Below are 17,345 nucleotides of genomic sequence, written 5' to 3'. Positions count from 1 at the left end.
GATGATGTGGGTTTAGCCTGTGCTGTATGTATGTATGGGTGGCTGACTGCCACCCACCCAGAAAGTGAATGGGAGGCTGGTTGGCTGCCAGCCTTCCTTCCATTCCTATGAGTAATGTGAGTGCTCATGAAGGGGACATGGTTGGGTCCACCCCTTTCCCGGTTATCCCCTCTAGGCCTTTTGGCTTAGATCAAGTGTAAAAAAAGAAAGGATCTTGCGACAGATCGCATCCTGAGGCACGTTTTTTTTTTGTGTGAATACTTGCACTTGGGTGACTTGTGAGCACATACTGATACATACGTTCCCTATCTGGGGACCATAAATTAAATGGATTTTTGAGAAAGGGAGCTGATTTGGAAGCTTGCTTCTGTCGCCCTATGCATTGACCCGATGTGGCAGTATCTTCGGGTAGTGAACAGTGCACCACCCCATTCCAGTGTTAAACAAGAAAGATTCTCATTTAATCCTCCGTGGGTGAGAATTTGAGTTTGAGAATTGGAGACCAAAATGATGAGTTGCACTGACTGGTTTATGAACGTCTATTCATTTAGCGTTTTAATGACCATGTTTGCACACTGATTGGTGTAAAAAAATAAAATAAAACTAAATAATAATAATCTAGCACACCTGTGCAGGTTTGACATGACATGACAGGTAGCTGTCTTGTGGGTGGTGCTGAATCCTGTTAAATGACATGAGGGTCTCATGCCTATACACAAGGGTGTGTCATTGCTGTTGCTTGACCATGCATTGGTTTCTGTGGTCAGTGAATGATAAAAACAAAATTTACCATCCATTGATGGATGGGAAATCCGCCATGAGGCATTTGTTTTTAGAAACTGCTGCTCACAACCAATGTTGCAATGGAGTGTCTCCATCTGCTGGTGGTATTGGAAAGGCATTAGTGCTATGACAGGGTCTGAAGAAGAAGAAGAAGAAGAAGAAGAAGAAGAAGAAGACGGAAAAAAATATATATAAAAAGAAAAAGAGAGAGAGAGAGAGAGACTGACTTAGTGAGCGAGTGAGTGAGAGAGTGAGAGTGAGTGAGAGTGAATGAGTGAGTGAGTGATTGAGTGAGTGAGTGAGTGAGTGAGTGAGTGAGAACAAATGAGTTAAAGCAAGTGAGTGAGAGAGATCGAATGAATGAAAGTCTGAATGACAGAAAGAAAAAAGGATGAAGAAAGAAGCATGAAGAAAAAAAAATGTATATGGAGTTGCTGACATGAGTGCAATCTACAAAGCCGTTGAGGCTGATCCTCATGGGAGGATTATTGCACCAGGACCCTTAGCACTTTTAAAATGCCATTCAATGCCACGGGCTAGATGTAAACTGCAGATGACCATGTTGTGGTAGTTACCATGGATACCCAAGTGATGTGTGAGCTAACACATAGGCCCAACAGATTCCAAGAAGGCCAGAATCACCAGCGGCACCACCATCGATTGTCAGGTCACCCGGATTCAGCAAATACCAGAGTCCAAAATGATGCAGGTTTATACTGTTAATTTTCAGTTTATCGTTACAGTTGGTGTTATTCCATGTCGGAAGGGACGCAGCTACAGCCAGTGGGGTAACTAGAGACAGGCAGGCAGCTATGTGCAACAAAGGTAGGCGTGTTGTTTTCATATGCAGATCTGAAATATTGTCTTATATGCAAGAGGAGGAGTGATGGGGGTTCAGGCAAAAGCCAGGCTATGGATTGCATTGCTAAATGCTCCATCAGAGTGCAATGGTCGCCTGTCCTTTTTTTAAGTGATGATGTGGGTTTAGCCTGTGCTGTATGTATGTATGGGTGGCTGACTGCCACCCACCCAGAAAGTGTATGGGAGGCTGGTTGGCTGCCAGCCTTCCTTCCATTCCTATGAGTAATGTGAGTGCTCATGAAGGGGACATGGTTGGGTCCACCCCTTTCCCGGTTATCCCCTCTAGGCCTTTTGGCTTAGATCAAGTGTAAAAAAAGAAAGGATCTTGCGACAGATCGCATCCTGAGGCACGTTTTTTTTTGTGTGAATACTTGCACTTGGGTGACTTGTGAGCACATACTGATACATACGTTCCCTATCTGGGGACCATAAATTAAATGGATTTTTGAGAAAGGGAGCTGATTTGGAAGCTTGCTTCTGTCGCCCTATGCATTGACCCGATGTGGCAGTATCTTCGGGTAGTGAACAGTGCACCACCCCATTCCAGTGTTAAACAAGAAAGATTCTCATTTAATCCTCCGTGGGTGAGAATTTGAGTTTGAGAATTGGAGACCAAAATGATGAGTTGCACTGACTGGTTTATGAACGTCTATTCATTTAGCGTTTTAATGACCATGTTTGCACACTGATTGGTGTAAAAAAATAAAATAAAACTAAATAATAATAATCTAGCACACCTGTGCAGGTTTGACATGACATGACAGGTAGCTGTCTTGTGGGTGGTGCTGAATCCTGTTAAATGACATGAGGGTCTCATGCCTATACACAAGGGTGTGTCATTGCTGTTGCTTGACCATGCATTGGTTTCTGTGGTCAGTGAATGATAAAAACAAAATTTACCATCCATTGATGGATGGGAAATCCGCCATGAGGCATTTGTTTTTAGAAACTGCTGCTCACAACCAATGTTGCAATGGAGTGTCTCCATCTGCTGGTGGTATTGGAAAGGCATTAGTGCTATGACAGGGTCTGAAGAAGAAGAAGAAGAAGAAGAAGAAGAAGACGGAAAAAAATATATATAAAAAGAAAAAGAGAGAGAGAGAGAGAGACTGACTTAGTGAGCGAGTGAGTGAGAGAGTGAGAGTGAGTGAGAGTGAATGAGTGAGTGAGTGATTGAGTGAGTGAGTGAGTGAGAACAAATGAGTTAAAGCAAGTGAGTGAGAGAGATCGAATGAATGAAAGTCTGAATGACAGAAAGAAAAAAGGATGAAGAAAGAAGCATGAAGAAAAAAAAATGTATATGGAGTTGCTGACATGAGTGCAATCTACAAAGCCGTTGAGGCTGATCCTCATGGGAGGATTATTGCACCAGGACCCTTAGCACTTTTAAAATGCCATTCAATGCCACGGGCTAGATGTAAACTGCAGATGACCATGTTGTGGTAGTTACCATGGATACCCAAGTGATGTGTGAGCTAACACATAGGCCCAACAGATTCCAAGAAGGCCAGAATCACCAGCGGCACCACCATCGATTGTCAGGTCACCCGGATTCAGCAAATACCAGAGTCCAAAATGATGCAGGTTTATACTGTTAATTTTCAGTTTATCGTTACAGTTGGTGTTATTCCATGTCGGAAGGGACGCAGCTACAGCCAGTGGGGTAACTAGAGACAGGCAGGCAGCTATGTGCAACAAAGGTAGGCGTGTTGTTTTCATATGCAGATCTGAAATATTGTCTTATATGCAAGAGGAGGAGTGATGGGGGTTCAGGCAAAAGCCAGGCTATGGATTGCATTGCTAAATGCTCCATCAGAGTGCAATGGTCGCCTGTCCTTTTTTTAAGTGATGATGTGGGTTTAGCCTGTGCTGTATGTATGTATGGGTGGCTGACTGCCACCCACCCAGAGAGTGTATGGGAGGCTGGTTGGCTGCCAGCCTTCCTTCCATTCCTATGAGTAATGTGAGTGCTCATGAAGGGGACATGGTTGGGTCCACCCCTTTCCCGGTTATCCCCTCTAGGCCTTTTGGCTTAGATCAAGTGTAAAAAAAGAAAGGATCTTGCGACAGATCGCATCCTGAGGCACGTTTTTTTTTGTGTGAATACTTGCACTTGGGTGACTTGTGAGCACATACTGATACATACGTTCCCTATCTGGGGACCATAAATTAAATGGATTTTTGAGAAAGGGAGCTGATTTGGAAGCTTGCTTCTGTCGCCCTATGCATTGACCCGATGTGGCAGTATCTTCGGGTAGTGAACAGTGCACCACCCCATTCCAGTGTTAAACAAGAAAGATTCTCATTTAATCCTCCGTGGGTGAGAATTTGAGTTTGAGAATTGGAGACCAAAATGATGAGTTGCACTGACTGGTTTATGAACGTCTATTCATTTAGCGTTTTAATGACCATGTTTGCACACTGATTGGTGTAAAAAAATAAAATAAAACTAAATAATAATAATCTAGCACACCTGTGCAGGTTTGACATGACATGACAGGTAGCTGTCTTGTGGGTGGTGCTGAATCCTGTTAAATGACATGAGGGTCTCATGCCTATACACAAGGGTGTGTCATTGCTGTTGCTTGACCATGCATTGGTTTCTGTGGTCAGTGAATGATAAAAACAAAATTTACCATCCATTGATGGATGGGAAATCCGCCATGAGGCATTTGTTTTTAGAAACTGCTGCTCACAACCAATGTTGCAATGGAGTGTCTCCATCTGCTGGTGGTATTGGAAAGGCATTAGTGCTATGACAGGGTCTGAAGAAGAAGAAGAAGAAGAAGAAGAAGAAGAAGAAGACGGAAAAAAATATATATAAAAAGAAAAAGAGAGAGAGAGAGAGAGACTGACTTAGTGAGCGAGTGAGTGAGAGAGTGAGAGTGAGTGAGAGTGAATGAGTGAGTGAGTGATTGAGTGAGTGAGTGAGTGAGTGAGAACAAATGAGTTAAAGCAAGTGAGTGAGAGAGATCGAATGAATGAAAGTCTGAATGACAGAAAGAAAAAAGGATGAAGAAAGAAGCATGAAGAAAAAAAAATGTATATGGAGTTGCTGACATGAGTGCAATCTACAAAGCCGTTGAGGCTGATCCTCATGGGAGGATTATTGCACCAGGACCCTTAGCACTTTTAAAATGCCATTCAATGCCACGGGCTAGATGTAAACTGCAGATGACCATGTTGTGGTAGTTACCATGGATACCCAAGTGATGTGTGAGCTAACACATAGGCCCAACAGATTCCAAGAAGGCCAGAATCACCAGCGGCACCACCATCGATTGTCAGGTCACCCGGATTCAGCAAATACCAGAGTCCAAAATGATGCAGGTTTATACTGTTAATTTTCAGTTTATCGTTACAGTTGGTGTTATTCCATGTCGGAAGGGACGCAGCTACAGCCAGTGGGGTAACTAGAGACAGGCAGGCAGCTATGTGCAACAAAGGTAGGCGTGTTGTTTTCATATGCAGATCTGAAATATTGTCTTATATGCAAGAGGAGGAGTGATGGGGGTTCAGGCAAAAGCCAGGCTATGGATTGCATTGCTAAATGCTCCATCAGAGTGCAATGGTCGCCTGTCCTTTTTTTAAGTGATGATGTGGGTTTAGCCTGTGCTGTATGTATGTATGGGTGGCTGACTGCCACCCACCCAGAAAGTGTATGGGAGGCTGGTTGGCTGCCAGCCTTCCTTCCATTCCTATGAGTAATGTGAGTGCTCATGAAGGGGACATGGTTGGGTCCACCCCTTTCCCGGTTATCCCCTCTAGGCCTTTTGGCTTAGATCAAGTGTAAAAAAAGAAAGGATCTTGCGACAGATCGCATCCTGAGGCACGTTTTTTTTTGTGTGAATACTTGCACTTGGGTGACTTGTGAGCACATACTGATACATACGTTCCCTATCTGGGGACCATAAATTAAATGGATTTTTGAGAAAGGGAGCTGATTTGGAAGCTTGCTTCTGTCGCCCTATGCATTGACCCGATGTGGCAGTATCTTCGGGTAGTGAACAGTGCACCACCCCATTCCAGTGTTAAACAAGAAAGATTCTCATTTAATCCTCCGTGGGTGAGAATTTGAGTTTGAGAATTGGAGACCAAAATGATGAGTTGCACTGACTGGTTTATGAACGTCTATTCATTTAGCGTTTTAATGACCATGTTTGCACACTGATTGGTGTAAAAAAATAAAATAAAACTAAATAATAATAATCTAGCACACCTGTGCAGGTTTGACATGACATGACAGGTAGCTGTCTTGTGGGTGGTGCTGAATCCTGTTAAATGACATGAGGGTCTCATGCCTATACACAAGGGTGTGTCATTGCTGTTGCTTGACCATGCATTGGTTTCTGTGGTCAGTGAATGATAAAAACAAAATTTACCATCCATTGATGGATGGGAAATCCGCCATGAGGCATTTGTTTTTAGAAACTGCTGCTCACAACCAATGTTGCAATGGAGTGTCTCCATCTGCTGGTGGTATTGGAAAGGCATTAGTGCTATGACGGTCTGAAGAAGAAGAAGAAGAAGAAGAAGAAGAAGAAGAAGAAGAAGACGGAAAAAAATATATATAAAAAGAAAAAGAGAGAGAGAGAGAGAGAGACTGACTTAGTGAGCGAGTGAGTGAGAGAGTGAGAGTGAGTGAGAGTGAATGAGTGAGTGAGTGATTGAGTGAGTGAGTGAGTGAGTGAGAACAAATGAGTTAAAGCAAGTGAGTGAGAGAGATCGAATGAATGAAAGTCTGAATGACAGAAAGAAAAAAGGATGAAGAAAGAAGCATGAAGAAAAAAAAATGTATATGGAGTTGCTGACATGAGTGCAATCTACAAAGCCGTTGAGGCTGATCCTCATGGGAGGATTATTGCACCAGGACCCTTAGCACTTTTAAAATGCCATTCAATGCCACGGGCTAGATGTAAACTGCAGATGACCATGTTGTGGTAGTTACCATGGATACCCAAGTGATGTGTGAGCTAACACATAGGCCCAACAGATTCCAAGAAGGCCAGAATCACCAGCGGCACCACCATCGATTGTCAGGTCACCCGGATTCAGCAAATACCAGAGTCCAAAATGATGCAGGTTTATACTGTTAATTTTCAGTTTATCGTTACAGTTGGTGTTATTCCATGTCGGAAGGGACGCAGCTACAGCCAGTGGGGTAACTAGAGACAGGCAGGCAGCTATGTGCAACAAAGGTAGGCGTGTTGTTTTCATATGCAGATCTGAAATATTGTCTTATATGCAAGAGGAGGAGTGATGGGGGTTCAGGCAAAAGCCAGGCTATGGATTGCATTGCTAAATGCTCCATCAGAGTGCAATGGTCGCCTGTCCTTTTTTTAAGTGATGATGTGGGTTTAGCCTGTGCTGTATGTATGTATGGGTGGCTGACTGCCACCCACCCAGAAAGTGTATGGGAGGCTGGTTGGCTGCCAGCCTTCCTTCCATTCCTATGAGTAATGTGAGTGCTCATGAAGGGGACATGGTTGGGTCCACCCCTTTCCCGGTTATCCCCTCTAGGCCTTTTGGCTTAGATCAAGTGTAAAAAAAGAAAGGATCTTGCGACAGATCGCATCCTGAGGCACGTTTTTTTTTGTGTGAATACTTGCACTTGGGTGACTTGTGAGCACATACTGATACATACGTTCCCTATCTGGGGACCATAAATTAAATGGATTTTTGAGAAAGGGAGCTGATTTGGAAGCTTGCTTCTGTCGCCCTATGCATTGACCCGATGTGGCAGTATCTTCGGGTAGTGAACAGTGCACCACCCCATTCCAGTGTTAAACAAGAAAGATTCTCATTTAATCCTCCGTGGGTGAGAATTTGAGTTTGAGAATTGGAGACCAAAATGATGAGTTGCACTGACTGGTTTATGAACGTCTATTCATTTAGCGTTTTAATGACCATGTTTGCACACTGATTGGTGTAAAAAAATAAAATAAAACTAAATAATAATAATCTAGCACACCTGTGCAGGTTTGACATGACATGACAGGTAGCTGTCTTGTGGGTGGTGCTGAATCCTGTTAAATGACATGAGGGTCTCATGCCTATACACAAGGGTGTGTCATTGCTGTTGCTTGACCATGCATTGGTTTCTGTGGTCAGTGAATGATAAAAACAAAATTTACCATCCATTGATGGATGGGAAATCCGCCATGAGGCATTTGTTTTTAGAAACTGCTGCTCACAACCAATGTTGCAATGGAGTGTCTCCATCTGCTGGTGGTATTGGAAAGGCATTAGTGCTATGACAGGGTCTGAAGAAGAAGAAGAAGAAGAAGAAGAAGAAGAAGAAGAAGAAGACGGAAAAAAATATATATAAAAAGAAAAAGAGAGAGAGAGAGAGAGACTGACTTAGTGAGCGAGTGAGTGAGAGAGTGAGAGTGAGTGAGAGTGAATGAGTGAGTGAGTGATTGAGTGAGTGAGTGAGAACAAATGAGTTAAAGCAAGTGAGTGAGAGAGATCGAATGAATGAAAGTCTGAATGACAGAAAGAAAAAAGGATGAAGAAAGAAGCATGAAGAAAAAAAAATGTATATGGAGTTGCTGACATGAGTGCAATCTACAAAGCCGTTGAGGCTGATCCTCATGGGAGGATTATTGCACCAGGACCCTTAGCACTTTTAAAATGCCATTCAATGCCACGGGCTAGATGTAAACTGCAGATGACCATGTTGTGGTAGTTACCATGGATACCCAAGTGATGTGTGAGCTAACACATAGGCCCAACAGATTCCAAGAAGGCCAGAATCACCAGCGGCACCACCATCGATTGTCAGGTCACCCGGATTCAGCAAATACCAGAGTCCAAAATGATGCAGGTTTATACTGTTAATTTTCAGTTTATCGTTACAGTTGGTGTTATTCCATGTCGGAAGGGACGCAGCTACAGCCAGTGGGGTAACTAGAGACAGGCAGGCAGCTATGTGCAACAAAGGTAGGCGTGTTGTTTTCATATGCAGATCTGAAATATTGTCTTATATGCAAGAGGAGGAGTGATGGGGGTTCAGGCAAAAGCCAGGCTATGGATTGCATTGCTAAATGCTCCATCAGAGTGCAATGGTCGCCTGTCCTTTTTTTAAGTGATGATGTGGGTTTAGCCTGTGCTGTATGTATGTATGGGTGGCTGACTGCCACCCACCCAGAAAGTGTATGGGAGGCTGGTTGGCTGCCAGCCTTCCTTCCATTCCTATGAGTAATGTGAGTGCTCATGAAGGGGACATGGTTGGGTCCACCCCTTTCCCGGTTATCCCCTCTAGGCCTTTTGGCTTAGATCAAGTGTAAAAAAAGAAAGGATCTTGCGACAGATCGCATCCTGAGGCACGTTTTTTTTTGTGTGAATACTTGCACTTGGGTGACTTGTGAGCACATACTGATACATACGTTCCCTATCTGGGGACCATAAATTAAATGGATTTTTGAGAAAGGGAGCTGATTTGGAAGCTTGCTTCTGTCGCCCTATGCATTGACCCGATGTGGCAGTATCTTCGGGTAGTGAACAGTGCACCACCCCATTCCAGTGTTAAACAAGAAAGATTCTCATTTAATCCTCCGTGGGTGAGAATTTGAGTTTGAGAATTGGAGACCAAAATGATGAGTTGCACTGACTGGTTTATGAACGTCTATTCATTTAGCGTTTTAATGACCATGTTTGCACACTGATTGGTGTAAAAAAATAAAATAAAACTAAATAATAATAATCTAGCACACCTGTGCAGGTTTGACATGACATGACAGGTAGCTGTCTTGTGGGTGGTGCTGAATCCTGTTAAATGACATGAGGGTCTCATGCCTATACACAAGGGTGTGTCATTGCTGTTGCTTGACCATGCATTGGTTTCTGTGGTCAGTGAATGATAAAAACAAAATTTACCATCCATTGATGGATGGGAAATCCGCCATGAGGCATTTGTTTTTAGAAACTGCTGCTCACAACCAATGTTGCAATGGAGTGTCTCCATCTGCTGGTGGTATTGGAAAGGCATTAGTGCTATGACAGGGTCTGAAGAAGAAGAAGAAGAAGAAGAAGAAGAAGAAGAAGACGGAAAAAAATATATATAAAAAGAAAAAGAGAGAGAGAGAGAGAGACTGACTTAGTGAGCGAGTGAGTGAGAGAGTGAGAGTGAGTGAGAGTGAATGAGTGAGTGAGTGATTGAGTGAGTGAGTGAGAACAAATGAGTTAAAGCAAGTGAGTGAGAGAGATCGAATGAATGAAAGTCTGAATGACAGAAAGAAAAAAGGATGAAGAAAGAAGCATGAAGAAAAAAAAATGTATATGGAGTTGCTGACATGAGTGCAATCTACAAAGCCGTTGAGGCTGATCCTCATGGGAGGATTATTGCACCAGGACCCTTAGCACTTTTAAAATGCCATTCAATGCCACGGGCTAGATGTAAACTGCAGATGACCATGTTGTGGTAGTTACCATGGATACCCAAGTGATGTGTGAGCTAACACATAGGCCCAACAGATTCCAAGAAGGCCAGAATCACCAGCGGCACCACCATCGATTGTCAGGTCACCCGGATTCAGCAAATACCAGAGTCCAAAATGATGCAGGTTTATACTGTTAATTTTCAGTTTATCGTTACAGTTGGTGTTATTCCATGTCGGAAGGGACGCAGCTACAGCCAGTGGGGTAACTAGAGACAGGCAGGCAGCTATGTGCAACAAAGGTAGGCGTGTTGTTTTCATATGCAGATCTGAAATATTGTCTTATATGCAAGAGGAGGAGTGATGGGGGTTCAGGCAAAAGCCAGGCTATGGATTGCATTGCTAAATGCTCCATCAGAGTGCAATGGTCGCCTGTCCTTTTTTTAAGTGATGATGTGGGTTTAGCCTGTGCTGTATGTATGTATGGGTGGCTGACTGCCACCCACCCAGAAAGTGTATGGGAGGCTGGTTGGCTGCCAGCCTTCCTTCCATTCCTATGAGTAATGTGAGTGCTCATGAAGGGGACATGGTTGGGTCCACCCCTTTCCCGGTTATCCCCTCTAGGCCTTTTGGCTTAGATCAAGTGTAAAAAAAGAAAGGATCTTGCGACAGATCGCATCCTGAGGCACGTTTTTTTTTGTGTGAATACTTGCACTTGGGTGACTTGTGAGCACATACTGATACATACGTTCCCTATCTGGGGACCATAAATTAAATGGATTTTTGAGAAAGGGAGCTGATTTGGAAGCTTGCTTCTGTCGCCCTATGCATTGACCCGATGTGGCAGTATCTTCGGGTAGTGAACAGTGCACCACCCCATTCCAGTGTTAAACAAGAAAGATTCTCATTTAATCCTCCGTGGGTGAGAATTTGAGTTTGAGAATTGGAGACCAAAATGATGAGTTGCACTGACTGGTTTATGAACGTCTATTCATTTAGCGTTTTAATGACCATGTTTGCACACTGATTGGTGTAAAAAAATAAAATAAAACTAAATAATAATAATCTAGCACACCTGTGCAGGTTTGACATGACATGACAGGTAGCTGTCTTGTGGGTGGTGCTGAATCCTGTTAAATGACATGAGGGTCTCATGCCTATACACAAGGGTGTGTCATTGCTGTTGCTTGACCATGCATTGGTTTCTGTGGTCAGTGAATGATAAAAACAAAATTTACCATCCATTGATGGATGGGAAATCCGCCATGAGGCATTTGTTTTTAGAAACTGCTGCTCACAACCAATGTTGCAATGGAGTGTCTCCATCTGCTGGTGGTATTGGAAAGGCATTAGTGCTATGACAGGGTCTGAAGAAGAAGAAGAAGAAGACGGAAAAAAATATATATAAAAAGAAAAAGAGAGAGAGAGAGAGAGACTGACTTAGTGAGCGAGTGAGTGAGAGAGTGAGAGTGAGTGAGAGTGAATGAGTGAGTGAGTGATTGAGTGAGTGAGTGAGTGAGTGAGAACAAATGAGTTAAAGCAAGTGAGTGAGAGAGATCGAATGAATGAAAGTCTGAATGACAGAAAGAAAAAAGGATGAAGAAAGAAGCATGAAGAAAAAAAAATGTATATGGAGTTGCTGACATGAGTGCAATCTACAAAGCCGTTGAGGCTGATCCTCATGGGAGGATTATTGCACCAGGACCCTTAGCACTTTTAAAATGCCATTCAATGCCACGGGCTAGATGTAAACTGCAGATGACCATGTTGTGGTAGTTACCATGGATACCCAAGTGATGTGTGAGCTAACACATAGGCCCAACAGATTCCAAGAAGGCCAGAATCACCAGCGGCACCACCATCGATTGTCAGGTCACCCGGATTCAGCAAATACCAGAGTCCAAAATGATGCAGGTTTATACTGTTAATTTTCAGTTTATCGTTACAGTTGGTGTTATTCCATGTCGGAAGGGACGCAGCTACAGCCAGTGGGGTAACTAGAGACAGGCAGGCAGCTATGTGCAACAAAGGTAGGCGTGTTGTTTTCATATGCAGATCTGAAATATTGTCTTATATGCAAGAGGAGGAGTGATGGGGGTTCAGGCAAAAGCCAGGCTATGGATTGCATTGCTAAATGCTCCATCAGAGTGCAATGGTCGCCTGTCCTTTTTTTAAGTGATGATGTGGGTTTAGCCTGTGCTGTATGTATGTATGGGTGGCTGACTGCCACCCACCCAGAAAGTGTATGGGAGGCTGGTTGGCTGCCAGCCTTCCTTCCATTCCTATGAGTAATGTGAGTGCTCATGAAGGGGACATGGTTGGGTCCACCCCTTTCCCGGTTATCCCCTCTAGGCCTTTTGGCTTAGATCAAGTGTAAAAAAAGAAAGGATCTTGCGACAGATCGCATCCTGAGGCACGTTTTTTTTTGTGTGAATACTTGCACTTGGGTGACTTGTGAGCACATACTGATACATACGTTCCCTATCTGGGGACCATAAATTAAATGGATTTTTGAGAAAGGGAGCTGATTTGGAAGCTTGCTTCTGTCGCCCTATGCATTGACCCGATGTGGCAGTATCTTCGGGTAGTGAACAGTGCACCACCCCATTCCAGTGTTAAACAAGAAAGATTCTCATTTAATCCTCCGTGGGTGAGAATTTGAGTTTGAGAATTGGAGACCAAAATGATGAGTTGCACTGACTGGTTTATGAACGTCTATTCATTTAGCGTTTTAATGACCATGTTTGCACACTGATTGGTGTAAAAAAATAAAATAAAACTAAATAATAATAATCTAGCACACCTGTGCAGGTTTGACATGACATGACAGGTAGCTGTCTTGTGGGTGGTGCTGAATCCTGTTAAATGACATGAGGGTCTCATGCCTATACACAAGGGTGTGTCATTGCTGTTGCTTGACCATGCATTGGTTTCTGTGGTCAGTGAATGATAAAAACAAAATTTACCATCCATTGATGGATGGGAAATCCGCCATGAGGCATTTGTTTTTAGAAACTGCTGCTCACAACCAATGTTGCAATGGAGTGTCTCCATCTGCTGGTGGTATTGGAAAGGCATTAGTGCTATGACAGGGTCTGAAGAAGAAGAAGAAGAAGAAGACGGAAAAAAATATATATAAAAAGAAAAAGAGAGAGAGAGAGAGAGACTGACTTAGTGAGCGAGTGAGTGAGAGAGTGAGAGTGAGTGAGAGTGAATGAGTGAGTGAGTGAGTGAGTGAGAACAAATGAGTTAAAGCAAGTGAGTGAGAGAGATCGAATGAATGAAAGTCTGAATGACAGAAAGAAAAAAGGATGAAGAAAGAAGCATGAAGAAAAAAAAATGTATATGGAGTTGCTGACATGAGTGCAATCTACAAAGCCGTTGAGGCTGATCCTCATGGGAGGATTATTGCACCAGGACCCTTAGCACTTTTAAAATGCCATTCAATGCCACGGGCTAGATGTAAACTGCAGATGACCATGTTGTGGTAGTTACCATGGATACCCAAGTGATGTGTGAGCTAACACATAGGCCCAACAGATTCCAAGAAGGCCAGAATCACCAGCGGCACCACCATCGATTGTCAGGTCACCCGGATTCAGCAAATACCAGAGTCCAAAATGATGCAGGTTTATACTGTTAATTTTCAGTTTATCGTTACAGTTGGTGTTATTCCATGTCGGAAGGGACGCAGCTACAGCCAGTGGGGTAACTAGAGACAGGCAGGCAGCTATGTGCAACAAAGGTAGGCGTGTTGTTTTCATATGCAGATCTGAAATATTGTCTTATATGCAAGAGGAGGAGTGATGGGGGTTCAGGCAAAAGCCAGGCTATGGATTGCATTGCTAAATGCTCCATCAGAGTGCAATGGTCGCCTGTCCTTTTTTTAAGTGATGATGTGGGTTTAGCCTGTGCTGTATGTATGTATGTATGGGTGGCTGACTGCCACCCACCCAGAAAGTGTATGGGAGGCTGGTTGGCTGCCAGCCTTCCTTCCATTCCTATGAGTAATGTGAGTGCTCATGAAGGGGACATGGTTGGGTCCACCCCTTTCCCGGTTATCCCCTCTAGGCCTTTTGGCTTAGATCAAGTGTAAAAAAAGAAAGGATCTTGCGACAGATCGCATCCTGAGGCACGTTTTTTTTTGTGTGAATACTTGCACTTGGGTGACTTGTGAGCACATACTGATACATACGTTCCCTATCTGGGGACCATAAATTAAATGGATTTTTGAGAAAGGGAGCTGATTTGGAAGCTTGCTTCTGTCGCCCTATGCATTGACCCGATGTGGCAATATCTTCGGGTAGTGAACAGTGCACCACCCCATTCCAGTGTTAAACAAGAAAGATTCTCATTTAATCCTCCGTGGGTGAGAATTTGAGTTTGAGAATTGGAGACCAAAATGATGAGTTGCACTGACTGGTTTATGAACGTCTATTCATTTAGCGTTTTAATGACCATGTTTGCACACTGATTGGTGTAAAAAAATAAAATAAAACTAAATAATAATAATCTAGCACACCTGTGCAGGTTTGACATGACATGACAGGTAGCTGTCTTGTGGGTGGTGCTGAATCCTGTTAAATGACATGAGGGTCTCATGCCTATACACAAGGGTGTGTCATTGCTGTTGCTTGACCATGCATTGGTTTCTGTGGTCAGTGAATGATAAAAACAAAATTTACCATCCATTGATGGATGGGAAATCCGCCATGAGGCATTTGTTTTTAGAAACTGCTGCTCACAACCAATGTTGCAATGGAGTGTCTCCATCTGCTGGTGGTATTGGAAAGGCATTAGTGCTATGACAGGGTCTGAAGAAGAAGAAGAAGAAGAAGAAGAAGAAGAAGAAGAAGACGGAAAAAAATATATATAAAAAGAAAAAGAGAGAGAGAGAGAGAGACTGACTTAGTGAGCGAGTGAGTGAGAGAGTGAGAGTGAGTGAGAGTGAATGAGTGAGTGAGTGATTGAGTGAGTGAGTGAGTGAGTGAGAACAAATGAGTTAAAGCAAGTGAGTGAGAGAGATCGAATGAATGAAAGTCTGAATGACAGAAAGAAAAAAGGATGAAGAAAGAAGCATGAAGAAAAAAAAATGTATATGGAGTTGCTGACATGAGTGCAATCTACAAAGCCGTTGAGGCTGATCCTCATGGGAGGATTATTGCACCAGGACCCTTAGCACTTTTAAAATGCCATTCAATGCCACGGGCTAGATGTAAACTGCAGATGACCATGTTGTGGTAGTTACCATGGATACCCAAGTGATGTGTGAGCTAACACATAGGCCCAACAGATTCCAAGAAGGCCAGAATCACCAGCGGCACCACCATCGATTGTCAGGTCACCCGGATTCAGCAAATACCAGAGTCCAAAATGATGCAGGTTTATACTGTTAATTTTCAGTTTATCGTTACAGTTGGTGTTATTCCATGTCGGAAGGGACGCAGCTACAGCCAGTGGGGTAACTAGAGACAGGCAGGCAGCTATGTGCAACAAAGGTAGGCGTGTTGTTTTCATATGCAGATCTGAAATATTGTCTTATATGCAAGAGGAGGAGTGATGGGGGTTCAGGCAAAAGCCAGGCTATGGATTGCATTGCTAAATGCTCCATCAGAGTGCAATGGTCGCCTGTCCTTTTTTTAAGTGATGATGTGGGTTTAGCCTGTGCTGTATGTATGTATGGGTGGCTGACTGCCACCCACCCAGAAAGTGTATGGGAGGCTGGTTGGCTGCCAGCCTTCCTTCCATTCCTATGAGTAATGTGAGTGCTCATGAAGGGGACATGGTTGGGTCCACCCCTTTCCCGGTTATCCCCTCTAGGCCTTTTGGCTTAGATCAAGTGTAAAAAAAGAAAGGATCTTGCGACAGATCGCATCCTGAGGCACGTTTTTTTTTGTGTGAATACTTGCACTTGGGTGACTTGTGAGCACATACTGATACATACGTTCCCTATCTGGGGACCATAAATTAAATGGATTTTTGAGAAAGGGAGCTGATTTGGAAGCTTGCTTCTGTCGCCCTATGCATTGACCCGATGTGGCAGTATCTTCGGGTAGTGAACAGTGCACCACCCCATTCCAGTGTTAAACAAGAAAGATTCTCATTTAATCCTCCGTGGGTGAGAATTTGAGTTTGAGAATTGGAGACCAAAATGATGAGTTGCACTGACTGGTTTATGAACGTCTATTCATTTAGCGTTTTAATGACCATGTTTGCACACTGATTGGTGTAAAAAAATAAAATAAAACTAAATAATAATAATCTAGCACACCTGTGCAGGTTTGACATGACATGACAGGTAGCTGTCTTGTGGGTGGTGCTGAATCCTGTTAAATGACATGAGGGTCTCATGCCTATACACAAGGGTGTGTCATTGCTGTTGCTTGACCATGCATTGGTTTCTGTGGTCAGTGAATGATAAAAACAAAATTTACCATCCATTGATGGATGGGAAATCCGCCATGAGGCATTTGTTTTTAGAAACTGCTGCTCACAACCAATGTTGCAATGGAGTGTCTCCATCTGCTGGTGGTATTGGAAAGGCATTAGTGCTATGACAGGGTCTGAAGAAGAAGAAGAAGAAGAAGAAGAAGAAGACGGAAAAAAATATATATAAAAAGAAAAAGAGAGAGAGAGAGAGAGACTGACTTAGTGAGCGAGTGAGTGAGAGAGTGAGAGTGAGTGAGAGTGAATGAGTGAGTGAGTGATTGAGTGAGTGAGTGAGTGAGTGAGTGAGTGAGAACAAATGAGTTAAAGCAAGTGAGTGAGAGAGATCGAATGAATGAAAGTCTGAATGACAGAAAGAAAAAAGGATGAAGAAAGAAGCATGAAGAAAAAAAAATGTATATGGAGTTGCTGACATGAGTGCAATCTACAAAGCCGTTGAGGCTGATCCTCATGGGAGGATTATTGCACCAGGACCCTTAGCACTTTTAAAATGCCATTCAATGCCACGGGCTAGATGTAAACTGCAGATGACCATGTTGTGGTAGTTACCATGGATACCCAAGTGATGTGTGAGCTAACACATAGGCCCAACAGATTCCAAGAAGGCCAGAATCACCAGCGGCACCACCATCGATTGTCAGGTCACCCGGATTCAGCAAATACCAGAGTCCAAAATGATGCAGGTTTATACTGTTAATTTTCAGTTTATCGTTACAGTTGGTGTTATTCCATGTCGGAAGGGACGCAGCTACAGCCAGTGGGGTAACTAGAGACAGGCAGGCAGCTATGTGCAACAAAGGTAGGCGTGTTGTTTTCATATGCAGATCTGAAATATTGTCTTATATGCAAGAGGAGGAGTGATGGGGGTTCAGGCAA

The 17,345-nt window shown here is 43.4% G+C and overlaps 10 pseudogenes; all 10 read left to right on the top strand.

Annotated features, from left to right (window-relative positions):
- The first annotated feature begins 164 nt into the window (after nt 1-164).
- Nucleotides 165-429, top strand: LOC130343764 (U2 spliceosomal RNA; annotated as a pseudogene).
- A 1,490-nt stretch (nt 430-1,919) lies between these two features.
- LOC130343792 (U2 spliceosomal RNA) lies at nt 1,920-2,183 on the top strand (annotated as a pseudogene).
- Nucleotides 2,184-3,655: 1,472 nt separating this feature from the next.
- On the top strand, nt 3,656-3,919 carry LOC130343790 (U2 spliceosomal RNA; annotated as a pseudogene).
- Nucleotides 3,920-5,401: 1,482 nt separating this feature from the next.
- LOC130343789 (U2 spliceosomal RNA) lies at nt 5,402-5,665 on the top strand (annotated as a pseudogene).
- Nucleotides 5,666-7,153: 1,488 nt separating this feature from the next.
- Nucleotides 7,154-7,417, top strand: LOC130343788 (U2 spliceosomal RNA; annotated as a pseudogene).
- Nucleotides 7,418-8,897: 1,480 nt separating this feature from the next.
- On the top strand, nt 8,898-9,161 carry LOC130343787 (U2 spliceosomal RNA; annotated as a pseudogene).
- Nucleotides 9,162-10,635: 1,474 nt separating this feature from the next.
- LOC130343785 (U2 spliceosomal RNA) lies at nt 10,636-10,899 on the top strand (annotated as a pseudogene).
- Nucleotides 10,900-12,363: 1,464 nt separating this feature from the next.
- On the top strand, nt 12,364-12,627 carry LOC130343772 (U2 spliceosomal RNA; annotated as a pseudogene).
- A 1,455-nt stretch (nt 12,628-14,082) lies between these two features.
- Nucleotides 14,083-14,346, top strand: LOC130343779 (U2 spliceosomal RNA; annotated as a pseudogene).
- Nucleotides 14,347-15,831: 1,485 nt separating this feature from the next.
- On the top strand, nt 15,832-16,095 carry LOC130343760 (U2 spliceosomal RNA; annotated as a pseudogene).
- The last annotated feature ends 1,250 nt before the right edge of the window (nt 16,096-17,345 follow it).

The sequence above is a fragment of the Hyla sarda genome, unplaced genomic scaffold (assembly GCF_029499605.1).
Source record: "Hyla sarda isolate aHylSar1 unplaced genomic scaffold, aHylSar1.hap1 scaffold_689, whole genome shotgun sequence".
In the NCBI taxonomy this organism is placed as follows: domain Eukaryota; kingdom Metazoa; phylum Chordata; class Amphibia; order Anura; family Hylidae; genus Hyla; species Hyla sarda.
Note: the sequence above shows the minus strand (reverse complement) of the source record. Positions and strands in the feature narration are given on the sequence as shown.